General features: G+C 35.8%; 1 protein-coding gene across 2 annotated transcripts in view; it reads right to left on the bottom strand.

Moving 5' to 3' along the window:
* slc4a10b (solute carrier family 4 member 10b) overlaps positions 1-21813 on the bottom strand; it is a 164788-nt gene that overhangs the window by 121332 nt on the left and 21643 nt on the right. The window lies entirely within an intron of this gene.

The raw sequence follows: 21813 nt of genomic DNA on the forward strand, positions 1-21813 counted from the left end.
TGATGGAGGCCACTGTGCTCACTGGAACTTTCAGAGCAGCAGAAGTTTTTCAGAAACCTTTCCCAGCCTTGTGCCTCGAGACAATCCAGTCTCAGAGGTCTACAGACAATTCAATTCCTTTGTCTTTATGCTTGGTTTATGCTTTGACATGCACTGTCAACCCTGGGATCTTATATAGACAGGTGTATGCCTTTTCAAATCATGTTCAATGAACTGAATTGACCACAGGTGAACTCCAATTCAGCCGCTGAAACATCTCAACTTTCCAGATGCACTGTAAATAATTATTGTTTTAATGTAATAGGCGACATGATGGCTTAGTGGTTAGCACTGTCGCCTCACAGCAAAAAGGTTGCTGGTTCGAGTCTCGGCTGGGTCAGTTGGCATTTCTGTGTGGAGTTTGCATGTTCTCCCCTGTGTTGGTGTTGGTTTCCTCCAGGTGCTTTGGTTTCCCCCACAGTCCAAACACATGTGCTATAGGTGAATTGGGTAAATAGAATTGACCGTAGTGTATGAGTGTGTGTGTGTGTGAACGTGTGTGCGTATGGGTGTTTCTCAGTACTGGGTTGCTGATGGAAGGGCATCCGCTGTGTAAAACATATGCTGAAATAGTTGGTGGTTCATTCTGCTGTGATGACCTCTGATAAATTTGAGATTAAGCCAAAGGAAAATGAATGAATGAACAATCTGACTGCCAACATTCAACATCAAGATAATTTTAGTTTGTTATGATACGTCTGTGTGTGTGTTTTTGTTGTGAAAGTGTACATGTATGTGTGTTTGTGTGTGTTTTTGTGTGTATGTAACTGTGGCTGCATGATTTTTATGTGTTTGGCCAGTGAACAGTGTGTACTGAATCTCACACAGACTCAGCTCTCGCTTCACACCCACACACTGACGTACTCAAGGAAACAAACCCAAGGATTTGTGTGTGTGTGTGTGTGTGTGTGTGTGTGTGTGTGTGTGTGTGTGTGTGTGTGTGTGCTCGCGCAAGAGAGTGTTTTTATGTGCTGTCATTCCTGTGAATTCATGTAAATGACCTCAGAACTGTAGCTTTGATGAGGGAAACACCAACATTCAGATTCTCACTTGATTGGGTTTCTCACAATGATGCTTTGAGGTTGTTGTTATTATTCTGTACAGACGTTCAATAGACTACATAAATTAATCATGGCATGGTTTAATATTTATTATACATTTTCATAATCATATATTTAATGAAAATACTTATGTTTCCAGAAATGCATGAATCATGAAATCGAGAAAAAAAATGTTGAATCAGTCAAAAGCAACCAAAAGGTATGTTTTTAATCAATTTAATTTGAATCTTCACTGGCCACTTTATTAGGTACACCTGTTCAACCGCTTGTTATACCAAATTTGTAATCAGCCAATCACATGGCAGCAACTCAATGCATTTAGGCATGTAGACATGGTCAAGACGATCTGCTGCAGTTCAGACTGAGGATCAGAGTGGGGAAGAAAGGGGATTTAAGTGACTTTAAACGTGGCATGTTTGTTCGTGCCAGACAGGCTTGTCTGAGTATTTCAGAAACTGCTGATCTACTGGGATTTTCACGCACAACCATCTCTAGGGTTTACAGAGAATGGCCCGAAAAAGAGAAAATATCCAGTGAGTGGCAGTTCTGTGGGCGCAAATGTCTTGTGGATGCCAGAGGTCAGAGGAGAATGGCCAGACTGGTTCCAGCTGATAGAAAGGCTGCAGTAACTCAAATAACCACTCGTTACAACCGAGGTCTGCAAAAGAGCATTCCTTTATGACCACAGTGTACCCATCTTCTGATGGCTACTTCCAGCAGGATAACGCGCCACGTCATAATGGCACGAGTCATCTCAGACTGGTTTCTTGTACATGACAATGAGTTCACTGCACTCAAATGGCCTTCACATTTACCAGATCTCAATCCAATAGAGCACCTTTGGGATAAGGTGAAACAGGAGATTCGCATCATGGATGTGCAGCTGACAAATCTGCAGCAACTCTGTGACGCTATCCTGTCAATATGGACCAAAATCTCTGAGGAATATTTCCAGTAATTCCATCCATGATATGAAAGATTAAGGCAGTTCTGAAGAAAAAAGAGGGATCCAACCTGGTTAAGTGGCCAGTGTATGTCTGTATATATATATATATATATATATATATATATATATATATATATATATATATATATATATATACACAGACATACATATACATATACATACATATACACACACTCACTATATATATCGTTTTCTATTCAACAACAAGAATATGCTATTACACATGTAAAAATAAGATATTATGGATATAAATAAAATAACCCATTAGGGGTGTGAGCAAATCGTAATATATTGTACGAATTAGATCGTACGAATTCATATGAATTAGCCACTAAATCAAAAACTTCCTTCATTTACATCTATTTTATTTACAGTATAGTCATTCCTCTAATGTGAAATGATAAACTACTTCATTTCTACAACAATAACAGGCACAAGCTCATTGAAAATACATGCTTCAGCCTACATTTTTGCGAAATGTAAATTACATTGCTCTAGGTAAGTTTTGTTGCACGTTTCAGATGACCAATTCACTAGAGGGTGCTGTCTACATTGTTGCAAATTTGTAATACCATTCTAAAGGCTATTGCACACTGAATCCGAATTTTTTGTCCGTAATTTTTTGCACGTTAAAAAGTAAATTCAACCCCGCATTGTGTCAATTGTATTGACACACTGCCTCTGAAACTTTCATCCGTCATAAAAAAAAAATTGAAAGAGTTTTTTCAGCTTTTTCCGCATCTGAAAAAGTTCTTTGAGAGGTGTTTTGACAGTTCATATGCTGGATTCAGTGACTGACGCACCTCCGCCCTGCTGCTGTTTGTGTGTGTCCATACATTTGACATACTGCCCATAGACATAATAGAAGGCATGGTCTGCTTTTGTTCAATTCCTTCGACACGTCAACGTGGCCACCATCTATTATAATGTCTATGGTACTGTCAGTTTCTGTTGAGGATTTGTTTACGTACATGAATGTGTGAAGTACAAGCAATGTATCAAAACTCCCCTGATTTCCTGAAATAACCTTTACATTTGGGGATAATCCAGCACAGCTTATTGTATTCTTCTAGTATTGGATGAGCACAATATGCAGCTTATTCCTCTTTCTTTCTCTACTTTGAAGAAGAGATAAGAGTTTTTTGGTAATGGATTAATTAATACGCATCAGACTCAGTGTGCAAGGTATGTTTAGGTGACGATTTTTCGCATATGAATACAAACAAAATGCATACAAACATTTAAGACTTCCCTGTGCAAAGACCTTTAGTGTAGCTTTTGTTGTATATTTAAGACATACGTCCAAATCCACTGACCTAAATCAAACCAATAGTGTTTTCAAAAGCAGATGTAAGAGAAAAGTGCACTACGACCACATAGTTTTACCTTGATTTTACATTGCTTTGATCTCTTTTGTGTAAGCATGCTTCACTGAAGAAAAAGACAAACAAGGCAGATTCGTATAAAAGTTGTTTTGTCATGTTTACTAAATGTTGTGAAAAGAACTACATGAAATTAATCCTTTATTCATCAATAATAGGTCTCTGTAAATCTAATAAGGGTGAAAAGGAACAAATGCTGTTGTCGTCTTACTGCCCCTAGTGTTTACCTATAAACTGCAAGTAAATGAGTGTTTAAGTACATTTATTGCAGTTTCACAAAAACGTAAGCTGTGTTACAAATAAGTATGCTAAATAATTATCTTTTTCTTTATTAACCACTGAAGATAATTCCCAAAGCTTTTAATCTTGACTTCAAAACGTGTTACAGGCAGCGTATTCACTTATTCAATCATCTCAGTTTCATGTTTGTTCAGATGAGTGCCTTTTGCTCTGCCAAAAATATGAATAGCACATAATCTGCATGAGATCTAATCTCTTTACCCCGAATCCTCTCTTTTTATGACCAGACTGCCACACACTTTCTTTCAGTGTGGAGATCGACACACACCCTACACTGTAATCCTATGAGGAGACAGACACACACACAAACAAGGTTCGTGTGAGGAAACAAACCTGATGCAAAATAAAGTTAAAATAAAGCTGGGGGTGTATCATTTTTTCCATTAACAAAATGCAACAGACTGAACCTAGGGTGATATGATACTTTTAGCTTAGCATAGATAATTGAATCGGATTAGACCATTAGCATCAAAAATGACCAAAGCATTTTAATAATTTTCCTATTTAAAGCTTGACTGTTCTGTAGTTACATTGTGTACTTAAACTGACAGAAAATGAAAGTTCCTATTTTCTAGGCTGATATGATACTTTTAGCTTAGCATAAATCATTGAATCAGATTAGACCATTAGCATCTCACTCAAAAAGGATCCAAATAATTTTGATAATTTTCTTATATAAAGCTTGTCTGTTCTGTAGTTACATCATGTACTAAGACTTATGGAAAATAGGAGGTTTCTTTTTCTAGGCTAAAATGATACTTTTAGCTTAGCTTAGCATAGATTATTGAATCGGATTAGACCATTAGCATGTCACTCAAAAATGACCACAGAGTTTTGATAATTTTCTTATATACAGCTTGACTGTTCTGTAGTTATATCATGTACTAAGCATGATGAAAAATAAGAAGTTCCTGCTTTCTAGGCTAATATGATACTTTTAGCATACCTTGGCATAGATCATTCAATAAGATTACACCATTAGCAACTTGCTCAAAAAGGATTCAAAGAGTTATGATAAATTTCTTATTTAAAGCTTGACTCTTCTGTATATTACATTGTGTACTAAGACTGATGGAAAATTTAAAGTTCATATTTTCTAGGCTATGATACTTTTAGCTTAGCTTAACATAAATCATTGTATCGGATTAGATCATTAGCATCTCGCTCAAAAAGATCCAAAGATTTTTAGAAATTTATTATTTAAAGCTTGACTATTCTGTAGTTACATTGTGTACTAAGACTGGTGGAAAATTAAAGTTCCTGTTGTCTTGGCTGATATGATACTTTTAGCTTAGCATAGATCATTGAATCAGATTAGACCATTAGCATCTCACTCAAAAAGGATCCAAATAATTTTGATAACTTTCTTATATAAAGCTTGGCTGTTCTGTAGTCACATCGTGTACTAAGACTTATGGAAAATGAGAGGTTCCTTTTTCTAGGCTGAAATGATACCTTTAGCTTAGCTTAGCAAAGATTATTGAGCCGCATTAGACCATTAGCATCTCACTCAAAAAGGACTAAAGAGTTTTGATAATTTTCTTATATACAGCTTGACTGTTCTGTAGTTATATCATGTTCTAAGCATGATGAAAAACAAGAAGTTCCTACTTTCTAGGCTAATATGATACTTTTAGCGTAGCTTAGCATAGATCATTCAATTGGATTAGACCATTAGCATCTTGCTCAAAAAGGATTCAAAGAGTTATGATAAATTTCTTATTCAAAGCTTGACTCTTCTGTATATTACATTGTGTACTAAGACTGATGGAAAATTTAAAGTTCATATTTTCTAGGCTATGATACTTTTAGCTTAGCTTAACATAAATCACTGTATCGGATTAGACCATTAGCATCTCGCTCAAAAAGATCCAAAGAGTTTTGAGAAATTTGTTATTTAAAAGTTGACTATTCTGTAGTTACATTGTGTACTAAGACTGGTGGAAAATTAAAGTTCCTGTTGTCTTGGCTGATATGATACTTTTAGCTTAGCATAGATCATTGAATCGGATTAGACCATTAGCATCTCGCTCAAAAAGAACTAAAAAGTTTTGATAATTTTCTTATTTAAAGCTTGACTCTTCTGTAGTCACACTGTGTACTAAGACTGGTGGAAAATTAAAGTTCCTGTTGTCTTGGCTCATAAGATACTTTTAGCTTAGCTTAGCATAGATCATTGTATCAGATTAGACCATTAGCATGTCACTCACAAATGAACACAGAGTTTTGATAATTTTCCTATTTAAAGCTTGACTCTTCTGTTGTTTCATCGTGAACTAAGACTGACAGAAAATTAAGTTATTATTTTCTTGTCTGATATGATACTTTTAGCTTAGCTTAGCATAGATCATTGCATTAGATTAGACCATTAGGATTTTGCACAAAAATGACCAATGAGTTTTGATAATTGTCGTATTTAAAGCTTGACTCTCCTGTAGTTTCATCATGTACTAAGACTGACAGTTATTAAAAGTTATTATTTTCTTGGCTGATATGATACTTTTAGCTTAGCTTAGCATAGATCATTGTATCGGATTAGACCATTAGCATGTCACTCAAAAATGACCAAAGAGTTTTGATATTTGTCCTATTTAAAGCTTGACTCTTTTGTAGTTTCATCATGTACTAAGACTGACAGAAAATTAAAAGTTATTAATTTCTTGGCTCATATGATACAAGTCAGTTTTAAGAAATAATCAGTATGTACAGTATTTTATACAGACAGAAAAAAAGACAAACGTCTCAGTTCTCGGGCAGATAAAGTCAAAAGTATGGTTACAACCTAAAGAAGATGCTAGACAAAAGTCTAGCTACAGACGGATAAATTAAGTCACAGTCTTGTTTTTCATCACTGTATTCTCTTGAGGATCCGATCGATTCCAGCTGGCTGAAAAACACAGCTTTGCTATAATTTTAGAAGCAAAACTATCAGTGAAATAACACTTGAATAATTACATCTGCTATTTTCTCAGCATGCAGGTCCATTATTCCTTAACATAATCTCGCTTTTGTGGAAATTTCCAAGAAAAAAGAAACTTTGGATTTTCGCCCAAATAACAGAAAGAGCAATCAGCTTAATTTTAATGCTTGTTTCCAAATAAATGGACACAGATTGACGTGAAATCCTCTTAGCTAGCGGAGAAATATCTTTGTGCACTTAAACCTCATGAAAGGATAAACTCACAGAAGATTCAAGAAGATGTGACAACGGACAACGGCCCGCAAAAACACAGCAGAGACTTTATTAGTGTTACAAAGCATGCTGGGATGCAGAGACAGTATTTACTCAAGTAATGTATCCGGTCAATGTTACATTTAAAAGTAATCTATTACAATCTTAAGTCTATCTTAATCTTACAATGTTAAAAAATGCACATGTAAGTCACAACACATACCCCTGGCCACTTTATTAGGTACACCTTACTAGTACCAGTTTGGACCCCCTTTTGCCTTCAAAACTGCCTTAATGTGGCGTAGATTCAACAAGGTACAGGAAATATTCCTCAAAGATTTTGCTCCATATTAACATGATAGCATCACACAGTTGCTGCAGATTTGTCTGCTGAACATCCAAGATGCGAATCTCCCGTTACACCACATCTCAAATGTGCTCTATTGGATTGAGAACTGGTGACTGTGGAGGCCATATGAATACAATGAACTCATTGTCATGTTCAAGAAACCAGTCTGAGATGATTCATGCTTTATGACATGGTGTGTTATCCTGCTGTAAGTAGCCATCAGAAGATAGGTACACTGTGGTCATAAAGGGATGGACACGGTCAGCAACAATATTCAGGTAGGCTGTGGTGTTGACACAATGCTCAATTGGAACTAATAGGCCCCAAGTGTGCCAAGAAATCATCCCCCACACCATTACACCACCACCACCAGCCTGAACCATTGATACAAGGGAAGACGGATCCATGCTTTCATGTTGTTGACGCCAAATTCAGACCCTACCATCCGAATATCACAGCAGAAATCAAGACTCATCATGCATTGAGTTGCTGCCATGTGATTGGCTGATCACAAATTTGCATTAACAAGCAGTTTGACAGGTGTACCTAATAAAGTGGCCAGAGAGTGTACTTTCCTATTACTTTCTTTGAAAAGTAACATCAGATTATTTTAAGTCACTCAAGCCTGTAATATAGTATTTTTAAAAGTAACTTCACCCAACACTATGTTATATATGTACTTTGACCATATAATGTGCATGACATCACTGTTTTCAAAATCTTGCAGCTGTTTTTAAGTTTGCATTGGCGAACAAAATGGCATTGTAGTGTAAATGAATAGACAAAATGCATTAAAAATGTTCAGTTTTTGATCAAAATTGAGTAATTATATACTAAATTAATCCATGAACCATTAAATTGGACCTATTTAATGTCATCATATTGAAAGAAACTATTCGGACTGAAACTTGCAGCAAATATTACTAAAAATATCTTAATTTTGGTGACATTGTGGTCATGTCAATGCAGTGTAGTTAATGTATAGCTTATGCTAGTTTTACTTAATTTTGTTGACTTCAAAAGTCATGAAAGTTGATTGTGTTTTTGAATATTAGCATGATGAACTAAACATGCAATTATCATTAATGTTTGTTGTTTTGTCATTTATTAATTCATTTTCTTTTCGGCTTAGTCCTTATATTAATAAGGGGTCGCCACAGTAGAATGAACTGTATATGCATATAACTGTATATCCAGCATATGTTTTACGTCATGTAATGTTTAGTCTTTGGACTTGTGGGGGAAACCGGAGCAACCGGAGGAAACCAACACAAACACGGGGAGAACATGCAAACTCCACACAGAAACGCCCAGCCGAGGCTCAAACCAGTGACCTTCTTGCTGTGAGGCAATTGTGCTACCCACTGCACCACCGTGCTCAAATATATTGATCTATAAAATATTTGGAAAAATACTACTACTACTCAGAAGTCAATGTACGAGAGCTGTCACTTGGGTGGTACCTTTTCAAAGGGTATATATTTGTACTTCTAGGTAAATATTGGTACTGTAAACTACCTGACAAAAGCCTTGTCCCTTATAAAAGTTTTAGGAACAACAATAAAATAACTTGACTTCAAGTTAATCATTTGGTATCAGAAGTGGCTTATATGAAAGGCAAAGACCTCTAGATTACGCTTATTTTACCAAAATAAAATATAAATTTTACAAAAAATGCCTTGATTTTTAATGATTTAATCAGGACAGTAAGGTCTGACTTTGCTTAGACAAAAGTCTTGTCCCTGAATAAAACTAATGCCCAGTATAGAATATAAACTCATGGTGCAGTGGTAAATGAATTAATATTGTGTCTGACTTTATCATGAGCTTGGAGGACTGCATCCATACATCTCTGCAATGACTCAAATCACTGATTAATAAAGTCATCTGGAATGGCAAAGAAAGCGTTCGTGCAGATTTTTTAGGGTAATTTAATCTTAACCCATACATGCTCAATAATGTTCATGTCTGGTGACTGGGCTGGCCAATCCTGGAGCACCTTGACCATCTTAGCTTTCAGGAGCTTTGATGTGGAGGCTGAAGTATGAGAAGGAGCGCTATCCTGCTGAAGAATTTGCCCTCTCCTGTGGTTTGTAATGTAATGGGCAGCAGAAATGTCTTGATACCTCAGGCTGTTGACATTACCATCCACTCTCCAGATCTCTCGCAAGCCCCCATACTGAATGTAACCCCAAACCATGATTTTTCCTTCACCAAACTTGACTGATATCTGTGAGAATCTTGGGTCCATGTGGGTTCCGATAGGTCTTCTGCAGTATTTGTGATGATTGGGATGCAGTTCAACACATGATTCATCAGTAAACTCTACCTTCTGCCACTTTTCCAAACGATCAACTAGAAGTCAAGTTATCATGTGTTGCTCTTACAACTGGAATCGATGACAAGACTTTTGTCAGGTAGTAGATATATTGGTACCTCAAATATATATATATAGTACTGAAAGATTTCAAGAGCTACACTTTCGTACTTTTTAGGTATGTACTTAGCCTTGAGGTAATAATAAGGACCCTTCAGTTACAAATGAACATTTTAAAAAGGTATCATCCCTTTGACAGCTTTCATACCTTTATATTTGAGAGTGTATGAGTAAAGAATTATATATATGTCATCATTGTAGGGCTCTATAAATGAATGCAATGTTGATTGAAAATTTAACCATGATTGAATTCCTTTAAGTTTCCATCCATTCACTCAGCTGCTATAATAAAACGTTGAATGTATAGATTATAAAGGCAAAGAAGAAGTTTGAAAATCTGATTAAAGATCTACTTAGTTTTTAAATCTTAAATTATAACGAGTGCATGCAGGTTTTAGCAGCATGACTGTGAGCAAATGATGAAAGCCTTTTTATTTTCGGTTGAACTAGTCCTCTAAAGCAGCATGAGGGCAGTAGGGGAGATTAGAGAGTATCCCGTGATGGTTTGCATTGATTTAATTGGATGAAACCGATAATCATATTGAGCATCCTGAATGAGGCAGATGTAGGAAAACATCACTATCATCAGCAGAATAAATCCGCTGTTAGTGCAATAAATGCTGTACGGCACACAAATGAGCTCTTTTACTCTTCATCAACTTACATTAATTTGTATGATCTCAAAACAGTCCCACAGAACATACTTCAACATTTGCAATAAAACACATCCACTTCGAATGTTACCACTGGATTGAAGGGGCATTTTTAGTAGGGCCAGATTAACATATGGGGCTAGGTGGGGCTGAAGCCCCAGGGCCCACGGGAGAAGGAGGCCCTTGATTGGCTGATTATTTAATTTGCGCATGACGCATGAAACTCCTCTTCGCGTTATGCTTTCTCATGTCGATAATGTGAAGTATTCCTTTTGGTTCGCTGCTGTTCCAAACAGTGACACCGGTGCTAAACTGTGGCTCAGAGTGGCTGTAGCTCAATCAAAATATTTAATATCCCTGTTTGAGTGTTACAATCACCAGCGATCTTAACACCATAGATCGCTGGAAAACGGGCACAATCGCTAACGGACTACAAATCTGCCATTTCATGGACTACAACTCCATACATGCTCCTGATCCTGACTGATTGCACACACAGCACCGGAGGATTGTCATGGACTGATTACACACACTATTTAAGCTGCACGCACAGACACCTCGGCACTGAGTCTTGCTATATTGTAATGTTTTCATGTCTGAGTATTTTCCTGTCTAGTCTTCCGTGTTCTGAGCCTCGCCTTTGTTCTTCCATGTATTGATCCTTAGCCGCATAGGATTTTGGATAACCCTTTTTGTACTGTTTTGCACCTGCTATGATCTCTGACTGTATGACTATCCTGCTAAATAAATGCTGCATCTGGATCCGTTATTACGGTGTTCATCATCATCAATCCACAAACATTACATTTAGCCACCAGAAAGGGTGATCAGATGTGCCAATTTTCCCATTACAGTCCCTTATTTCCAGTGTTGGGGAGGTTACTTTGGAAATGTAATAGATTACAGATTACAAATTACCCTATTTAAAATAATAAGTAGTGTACCTTTTTAATTACTTCATAAAAGTAAAGTAACTGATTACGTCTGATCACTTTTGGATAACTTTTAAATTTCTAATGGATATTTTCAACCACCACAAAACCAGCCACACAAAACCAGACCTTATAACAAAAATTGTTTACTGTCGTTACAAAATAAAAACAATGTGTTCTTACCCCGGCCCTGGTTATCAGTGATTATCAGCTCATACATATGGGCCAGTAGGGGCCTTCTGCACCTACTGGTAGGCTCAGAAGACTGTTATCATCCATCCATATGGTTAATCAGCTATGCTAATAGTGAAGACTCTAGATCCAGATCTGTTTTTACATTACTGTGACGGTTGGGTTTAGGGTTGGGGTAGGAGTAGACGTTAATAAATCGACTGATAAAACATCATTATAATAATACATTTTATTTCATTTATTATAATAATAGATTTTTTTTAAGCAGTAAACATGCACATTGTACCACGTGCATAATCTAATTGGTCCTGTTATGGTTTATTAAAAACAATATGACAAAGTCATGACAACAAATGGTTTATAAGTTCCTCTAACTTAATTTAATGAGTCAATCAGGTTTCAACTTTGATTATAAATGAACTTTTCTACAACTAAAATCATGTAAAAAAGCAACCGTTTTTAGTGCATGTAAATGTTTTTTTTTTTTTTTTTGAGGTTTGTTAAACTAAATTTAAAATAAAAACAATTTAAAATGAATTAATTAGGTTTGTATTAAAATATGATTTTGCCCAAGTGAAAAAAAAATACTACCAGTAATTTGACCATAAATACTATCAGTATTCTGAAATATTTCTGAACCATACCATGGTGAAGTTCTTGAAATGCATCTGTTGTGATGATTCTATAGTTGCAATGGAAACACAGAACTATTGTAAGGGAGAGCGGGGGAAAAAACTATTTTTAAAAGATAATATTTTAGACAGAAATATATTTTTGCTGTGGTTACTAACTCATAAGTGTAGTCTATCAATATCAGGTGATATTTTGAACAAACGTAAAACAACTTTTAAATAATTTCACCTTAAACAAAAATTGCACATTATTATTTTTGACCCCGTGTGCAGGGACGAAAGTAACACACGGCCGGTAAAAAGTAACAACAATATTTGCTAGATTTACTGGTTTAATCTTGCTTATTTTAGATTTATCTGACTATGACCTTGTTAACGTCAACTGCAAACATATTTTGTCCTTTATTTTGGCACAAAATATTAAACCGCATTTTCATTTCGAGAGGAGCACGTGCTCATGACTGACCCAGCTGGTCCACATTAGCTAATCATGATCCTCCAATCAAAGGATCCCAAGTCACTATATATATCCTCATTTCCTCTCTACAACTATCTTCGTCAGGAAGAAACCCCCCTCCTCCCACCTTTATCCAGAATGGGTGGCACGGTGGCCCAGTGACTAGCACTGTTGCCTCACAGCAAGAATACCAATGGCGTTGGGTCTTCACTAGGCCATCTGGTATTTCTGTGCGGAGTTTACATGTTCTCCCAGTGTCTGCGTGGGTTTCCCCCGGGTTCCCCGGTTTCCTCCCACCATCCAAATGTGCTCCATATTATAGATAAAATAAGCCTAAAACTTTTTTCTAATGTCTTACTCTCAGGAAGTTCACCTTGGCCTCAGCAGCGGGGGAGTTTCAGATCGACCTGAGCTCAGTCTCCCCTCGCCCTATGAAAGGAGGTAGCCCTGGGCTCGAGGATCCCTTGAGCTCAGGGCTCTCTCCCGGGACAGCACGCCAAACAAGCTATGTATAAATCATGAGCTAAGTGTGAACTCTTGAAATGCTTCAAAAGCAACCCAACAATGCAAAATGTGAACATTTTCAATGTTTTTTTTATCATTATTATTATTATTGGCAGTATGCATTGATCTTATAAAACATCTGAATCAAAACACTGCAAACTCTAATGTGGAAGTGAGAAATAATGTTTGTCTATTAGCAGTGGGACATAAATAACAGTTACTGTCATCCCTACAGTCCCTTCATTAATCAGGGGTCGCCACTGTAGAATAAACCGCCAACTTATCCAGCACATGTTTTACGCAGCACATGCTCTCCCAGGCGCAACCCATCCTTCGGAAACTGGGAAACACTCTTGCACACACTCATACACTACAGCCAATTTTACCCTATTCAATTCACCTATAGCACATGTCTTTGGACCGTGGAGGAAACTAGAGCACCCGGAGAAAACCCACGCCAACACGGGGAGAACATGCAAGACTGACCCAGCCAGGGCTCAAACCAGCAACCTTCTTGCTGTGACCTTCTTCCTGATTGGTTTCTTCTCTTATGTTTCTCTACTGGTTTCCTTGTGTTTATAATAAGCACTGGTTTTCCTCAAATGTATGTCCGGTAGTGTTTGTGTTATTGATTAACTGGTTGTGTGATCAATGTTGATCTCGTAAATATTCTTGAGGTTTTAAATACTGTTTGTTAAGTTTTGTACAAAGGGTTAAAGAAATTTGTAGAAAACTGAGGAAACCATCACAATGCCTGTTCAAAATGTGTTGAGATTTCTTTTAAATTATTATTATTAATTCACCTGAACTATTTTGAGCTAATGTTGTTTGGTGTTGAACTGCATATTAGCATTTTACACATAAAAGACTTGCATTTTTTCATCCGGAGCACCCGGAAGAAACCCACGCCAACACGGGAAGAACATGTAAACTCCACACAGAAATGCCAACTGGCCCAGCCGAGACTTGAACCACCATGCCACCCTAATTATTTGCAATACAGTAAATATAAGTGTCCTGCTATTGGTCAGTTAGGGGGTTAAACCTGAGCAGCTCTTTAAAATGCTGCCATAGGTAACAACATGCATGCGACTGTAAAACACCTAAGCATTAAAGCTAGTCCAGGAAAGAAAATGAGAGATGAATCTGAGGTCTTGTCTGACATCTGCAGCATGCTAACCTGCTTCTTTACAGTCTCAGCACATGCTTGCACCCCTCCTCCACACCACTAACCTGCATCTGATCAATGACATTCAGCCTGCAGAGAACAGCACTGCATCACACACAATTCTCCAGCAAAACACTGCACAGTCTTACCAATGCACGATTATTAAGGCTCATTTATAAAGCATGCATGTTATTTGACTGTATTAAAGTTCAAAGACAGGCCATGCATTGATTAAATCAACGCAGAGTTTTCATGCAATTAAAAAACACTGCAGTAAAACAAGAGCCATACCTGAGAGTCCAGTCGGCAGTAAAGGTCCATTTTCTGTCTGTTTTGCTATTTTATCTCCAGAATAAGTCTCAACTCAGGGAGCATGCAATGATGCAACTGATCTACAGCGCATGCAGTGCACGTCACACTCATGCATGCTCACACACACAGATTACAGCAGTGACATCAGCGCTGTTTCTCGCTGCATGCAAACTTACACTGTCCTTATCTTGCACTGTCTCTCTCTCTCTCGTTCATACAGGGAGGAATTGCTCCTCTTCTGGTGTTGCACCACTGTATTTTGCCCGCCTCCTCCCCAGAGGCATGCTGGGAGTGGACAGAAAAGGCCTGACCTTGTTCTCACGCTTTCTTTATGTTTATGCTTATCTTTATATCGAGGTCTAGTACTGTACACCATATCTCAAGAGCAAACATATCCTCAAAACCTTTACTAGTGACTATCCAGGGCCCACCAGAAAGTAAAAGTCTGTTTAATAAAGTGAAAATGAATATGGAAATATTAAATTAAATTAAAATATAAAAAATTAAATAAAATAAGGTAAAATAAAATAATTAAATAAGAAATAAAATAAAATATTGAATAAAAAATAAAATAAATATATTAAATAATAAAATAAGATAAATAATAAATAAATAAATAATAAAATAAATAATTAAAATAAATAAAATCAATAAAATAAACTAAATAAATAAATAATAAAATGAACAATTACATTAAATTAAACAATAAAATAAAATGAAATAAATAAATAAATAATAAAATTTAATTAAATAATAAAATATAAAAAATAAATAAAAATAAATAAATAATTAAATTAAATTAAAAAATAATAATAAAATAAAATAAATAATAAAATAATTACATTACATTAAACAATAAAATAAAATATAAAATAAAAATAAAATAAATAATTAAAAATAATAATAAAATAAAATAAATAAATAAATAAAATAAATAATTACATTAAAATAAAATAAAATAAAATAAAATAAAATAAAATAAAATAAAATAAAATAAAATAAAATAAAATAAAATAAATAAAATAAAATAAAATAAAATAAAATAAAATAAAATAAAATAAAATTAAATTAAATTAAATTAAATTAAATTGGATATGTACCAATGCTGGGTTTTCTGTTCTGCTGTGCAACTTGTTTAATGCAAATTTCTCTTTATCACTTTATTTTCTATTATTAATAATGAATGTTTATAGTACAAACAGTTTAATATTTAACACTCTGCTATTCTAGTTATTTACACTTAGTGGGTTATTATGTGTCAGTCTCACACATTAACACAAAATAGCTTACTTTTAATGTTAACGTAAAAATTATAAATAAAAAATAGTGCGTGTGGGTGTGTAATATATATTTAACACATATACTTTCATGTAATACAATGTTTTTGCATATTCATCAAACTACACTATCATCTGTCTTTAGAATAATACAGTGTGTGCGTGTTATATTACATTATATTATATTATATTGTATTATATTATATTATATTATATTATATTATATTATATTATATTATATTATATTATATTATATTATATTATATTATATTATATTATATTATATTATGTTCTATTATATTATATTATATTATATTATATTATATTATATTATATTATATTATATTATGTTCTATTATATTATATTATATTATATTATATTATATTATTATATTATATTATATTATGTTCTATTCTATTATATTATATTATATTATATTATATTATATTATATTATATTATGTTCTATTATATTATATTATATTATATTATATTATATTATATTATATTATATTATATTATATTATGTTCTATTATATTATATTATATTATATTATATTATATTATATTATATTATGTTCTATTATATTATATTATATTATATTATATTATGTTCTATTATATTATATTATATTAAATTATATTATATTATATTATATTGTATTATATTATATTATATTATATTATATTATATTATATTATATTATATTATATTATATTATGTTATATTATATTATATTATATTATATTATATTATATTATGTTCTATTATATTATATTATATATTATATTATATTATATTATATTATATTATATTATATTATATTATATTATATATGTTGTATTATATTATATTATATTATATTATATTATATTATATTATATTATATTATATTATATTATATTATATTATATTATATTATATACACAAATATATAAAAACATATTTTTGATCAGAAATATTCACTGGCAAAATCTTAATTTATACAACTTTAAAGGCAATTTCATGACTATATAAACATTTAATATTTAGATTTTTTTTAAACCATCAGATTACAGCTTTTTAAATATTGCCAAATATAAAAAAACTATTACAAATAATATTAAAATATATAAATAATATTAATTATTCATAAAATGTGTATATATATATATATATATATATATATATATATATATATATATATATATATATATATATAACCAGCCTCTAATGGTAATTAACTCAATTTATAATCACACGTCTGCAGAAACACTTTGATTGACATTCTCCCTTTGTACGTGTCATCAGAGGGGACGACTGACTAGTGACCATCTCTCCCTCATTAGCATATTCAGCCCTGAGTGAGAAGCAGCTGTCCGCCATTAGAGTTTTGAGCAGTGTTGGGCAAGCTACTTGAAAAATGTCGTGAGCAAAGCTTAACTACACTAAAAGCCACACCCTGGGAAATGTAGCAAGCTAAGCTAAAAGCTACTTTGCAAAAGTACTACATTTAAGCTATTTTCGCAATTTTCATTTTTAAATCGAAGCAACTTAAATTATCATTTATATCTCAGTGATCACTAAAACTGTCAATGAATCATATGAGGCGGAATTGTTCAGTTCAGTTATTTACTGTAAATAATATTGTACCAAACAGAAACAAATTATAGTATTCATTCATTCATTCATTCATTCATTTTCTTTGTCGGCTTAGTCCCTTTATTATTCCGGGGTCACCACAGCGGAATGAACCGCCAACCTATCCAGCATGTTTTACGCAGTGGATGCCCTTCCAGCTGCAACCCATCACTGGGAAATAAATTATAGTATATAACAGCAAAAACCAAAAAATCCAATAAAACCAGGTGTTACGCATTTAAAACACTACAGTAATGTATAGTAAAGGGAAATATTTACGAATAAGCATTAAATTATACTAACTTACATATTGAAGCAGAGGAAAGTTATGGTGGTGGAAGAGGTCTCCTAAGTGGAGCAGGACTGCTACTTTGTGAAGTTTCATAAACTAATTTTGAGAGGAGCACGTGATATGATTGAGCATGTCTGGCCGCTCATCTGTAATATCAGTAATAATCCAATCAGAGTGATCCTAGTTTACTATAAATGGATCATTTTCTCCCTACTGTTCTATCTTCGATTGAAAGAATCCCCCCTTCCACCCCATCTCCTCCTTTTCCTCCCTTTTCTAAAGGGGGAGCTCTCAAGACCTACCTGATCTCGGATCTCCTGATATGCTTATCGAGCGGGCGGGAGCCCTGGGCTCAAATATCTCCGAGCTCAGGGTTCGCTCCCGGGACAGCATGCCAAACCTGCTTTATACGCCAAGCATATCTAAGTGGGAACTCTTGAAATAAAGGCTGTTGCACAGGGCAAGCAAGCAGCATGGACCCGCTGGGAGGATGTCGTTAACAGGGCCATATCCTGAGCCGATATTTGGCGAACTCTTCAGTCACGGCTGAGTTTCCTCGTAAGAGCAGCATACGATACCCTCCCCTGCCCCCATAACCTTTCGCAATGGTTTGGATCTGAGGACAAATGCCACCTGAGCGATCAAGCCAATGCAGGCCTGCAACATATCCTGTCGGGATGCAATGTTGCACTGGCACAGGGCCGTTTTAGATGGCGGCACAACCAGGTGCTAAGAAAGCTAGCAGAGCATCTGGAAAAATGCAGAGTACAAGCAAACAGAACATCAGCATGTCCTCTGCCAAAGATCAGGTTCCTCAGACCAGGAGAAGGGGGGCAGATCACAGGTACGGAGAGAACAAGGTGCCTGCTCGCGCCTGGAAAGAGGTGGGAGATACGTGTTGACTTGGACTCTCAGCTTATCTTTCCAACGGAGATCACACAAACAACACTAAGACCAGATGCAGTGATTTGGTCAGCAGCGGCTAAGAAAGTTCTGGTGATTGAGCTGACTGTGCCATGGGAGGAGGGAATGGCAGCGGCGCATGAGTTCAAGCGGCACAAGTACTCAGACTTAGCAGCAGAATGTAGAGTTGAGGGCTGGATGGCGACAGTACATCCCATAGAAGTTGAGTGCAGAGGATTCGTTGGGAAGTCAGTAATTCATCTTCTCCGCGCTACCGGGGCATCTGGGATGAGTCTGAGGAGAGCTATTAAAGAGATGGCAGAGGAAGCGGAGAAGGCAAGTTACTGGATGTGGCTACGGAGGAGGGACAAGAATTGGGGTGTGGTACGCCATTAAGGGCAGCTGCAGGGGGTGGTGGGGAGACGTCCCCTCAAGCCACTGACGACCCCACCCCCACCACTACCGGGAGGTGTACTGGGTAGGGGGCGAAACATCAGTGAACGGTGGTACTAGCTGACGAACCTGCAGCTGACCCAAAAAAAGCACTGGAGGAGGTGCGGCAGGCAGTAATGTCAAGCAGGTATTTATTACTTGTATTGAAAAATTCATAGTATCATTAATAACTATCATGAAATAATAGTAATTACCATAGTAAACTTTAGCCTTTACTACAGTAAACTTTATAAATATATATAACTCCTCTCCCTCAGTCATCTTTCCTTCAAGCAAATTTCTCATGTGAGCCCAATGATTGATTTGCGACATCACCGACCAGAGCGAGAGGTGGCAGTAACGCACATAAATTGTTGTCAACCATCGTAAAACAGGAAGGTTGTGTGTACGCTACAGCGCTACTTGACTAAAAAAAAAGCTTTGCTACTGAAAAGCTATTGGACTTATAAAGTAGCGACGCTACCACCACGCTACTGTGAAATGTAGTTAAGCTAGTAGCCCAATATTGGTTTTGATAATGTTAGTGACTAAGAGGATTATAGATGTGGCTTTTTAGATGAAGCACAAATGAACAGCGACTGGAGTCTCTGACTGACCAGCCTGATCTCACCAGAAAACGTAAGCATTTTACGTTTTGGCAGTTTAGTGGCTAATTCAGTCGTACAAAATTGTACGATTTTAAAAAGGAGGCGTGGCACCTAACCCCGCCCCTAAACCCAACCGTCATTGGGGGATGAGCAAATCATACTAAATTGTACGAATTCGTATGAATTAGCCACTAAATCAAAAAGTTACGAATTGCTGTGAGATTGTGTTGGACTGACACATTCTCACACACTGACGCACACATTTTCACACAGATAACATAAGTCCGGTTTTGAATCTGCCACTATGCTGACACACAGGCATTTATGGCTCCGCCCTCTTTTGAAAAGAGCACAATCTCATTTGAATTTAAAGCGACAGTCAGCAAAACGACACAAAGGGTCAGTTTCAGAGAGTTATAAAACATTATTTGTGTGGTATTTTGAGCTGAAACTTCACACACACACAGTCTAGGGACATCACAGACTTAATATACATCTTGTTAAAGGGTCATAATCAGTCCCCTTTAAATGCAAGGACCTTCGCGCTTTATGACCGAACAATAAAGCATTAACGAGATGCCTTTGAATGTCTCTTCAGATGTGGAAAAACACAGTGTTTTAAATCCTCTACTATCCTGTATGAAAGCAATGCTCTGAAAACTTTTCATCCTTCACCTTCCTCTGCCCTGATGTGACGACAGGCTTGTGTAACACAGATCCAGCACAAATATAGAAGCGGATCACAAGCTCTCAGCAGAGGAGGTTCGATTTGAGTCTCCGCCGTGGATTTTTTGCTGATTATTAAATGCAGTGATTTTCCTCATTTAGAAATGTGCATGCAAATGAAAACCATCTAATAAGGCTGCCATGTGAAATCAACAGAAAACATGGTCTACTGCTGCAGTGTACATGTACTGTAAATCTCAGCTCTGCAGCTACATTACTGTAACTGTAAAATATTGGTGATTTTCTGGCAGAAAGGGGCGGCAGAAAATGTCTGTTAGAATAAAATGATTAATAAAACAGATAAGCTGTAAAAAAATCATTCATTCATTTTCTTTTCAGCTTAGTCCATTTAAAATAAGGGGTCGCCACAGCGGAATGAACCGCCAACTATTCCAGCATATGTTTTACCAGCCCTTCCAGCCACAAGCCAACACTGGGAAACACCCATATAGTCTTGCATTCACACACATACACTACGGCCAACTGACCCAGCCAGGACTCAAAAAATGAGGACTTGATCTTCATCCTCCTGCTAATGTAGATGTTGGACTGAAGCAGCTGATATTCATTTACACTGAAGAAGGGCAGAGGCTTGCTGAAGAACTGCTGAGAGATTTCAGCTGCTGTCTGGGCTTTCACTGCCGAACTACACCTCCCTTTCTTCATGTGTTCAATTCTTTTTACCTGTGTCATTTCATTTTATCACACAGAACTTCATTTGTAAACTAATTAGATTCGTTTTTTTGCTTATATATGGATTTCTTTGGTTGTTACCAACATCTGGGGAAAACGTCAAGTCAAAAGTACCTTTAGAAATAGGTTTTCTGAGAGAAATGATGGCTTGTTCAGGACTTATTTTCCCTGCTGTTTAATAATTAACTGTAAATGTAAAATATTATTAGGATATAGGTCAAACTGCCCAAAAAAATGTTTACTTTATTATTTTTTGTATTTTTATTAGCAAATAACACATTTGGTCATCACGTTACTGCAACAACAACACCGTTAGCATTAGCATAGCAACAATGTTAGCCACTGATAGACTTTTTAATAATAACCTTTTTTTTCATTCATTCATTTATTTTCCTTCGGCTTAGTCCTTGATTTATCTGGAGTTGCCACAGTGGAATGAACTGGCAACTATTCTGGCATATGTTTTACACAGCGGATGCCCTTCCAGCTGCAACCCAGTACTGGGAAACACCCATACACACTCATTCACACTCATACACTACAGACAATGTAGTTTATGTAGTGTTTGGACTGTGGAGGAAACCGGAGCACCCGGAGGAAACACACACCATCACGGGGAGACCATACAAACTCCACACAGAAATGCCAACCGATCCAGCTGAGACTCGAACCAGCGACCTTCCTGCTGTGAGGCGACAGTGCTA

The sequence above is a fragment of the Danio aesculapii genome, chromosome 9 (genome assembly GCF_903798145.1).
Source record: "Danio aesculapii chromosome 9, fDanAes4.1, whole genome shotgun sequence".
Classification (NCBI taxonomy): Eukaryota; Metazoa; Chordata; class Actinopteri; order Cypriniformes; family Danionidae; genus Danio; species Danio aesculapii.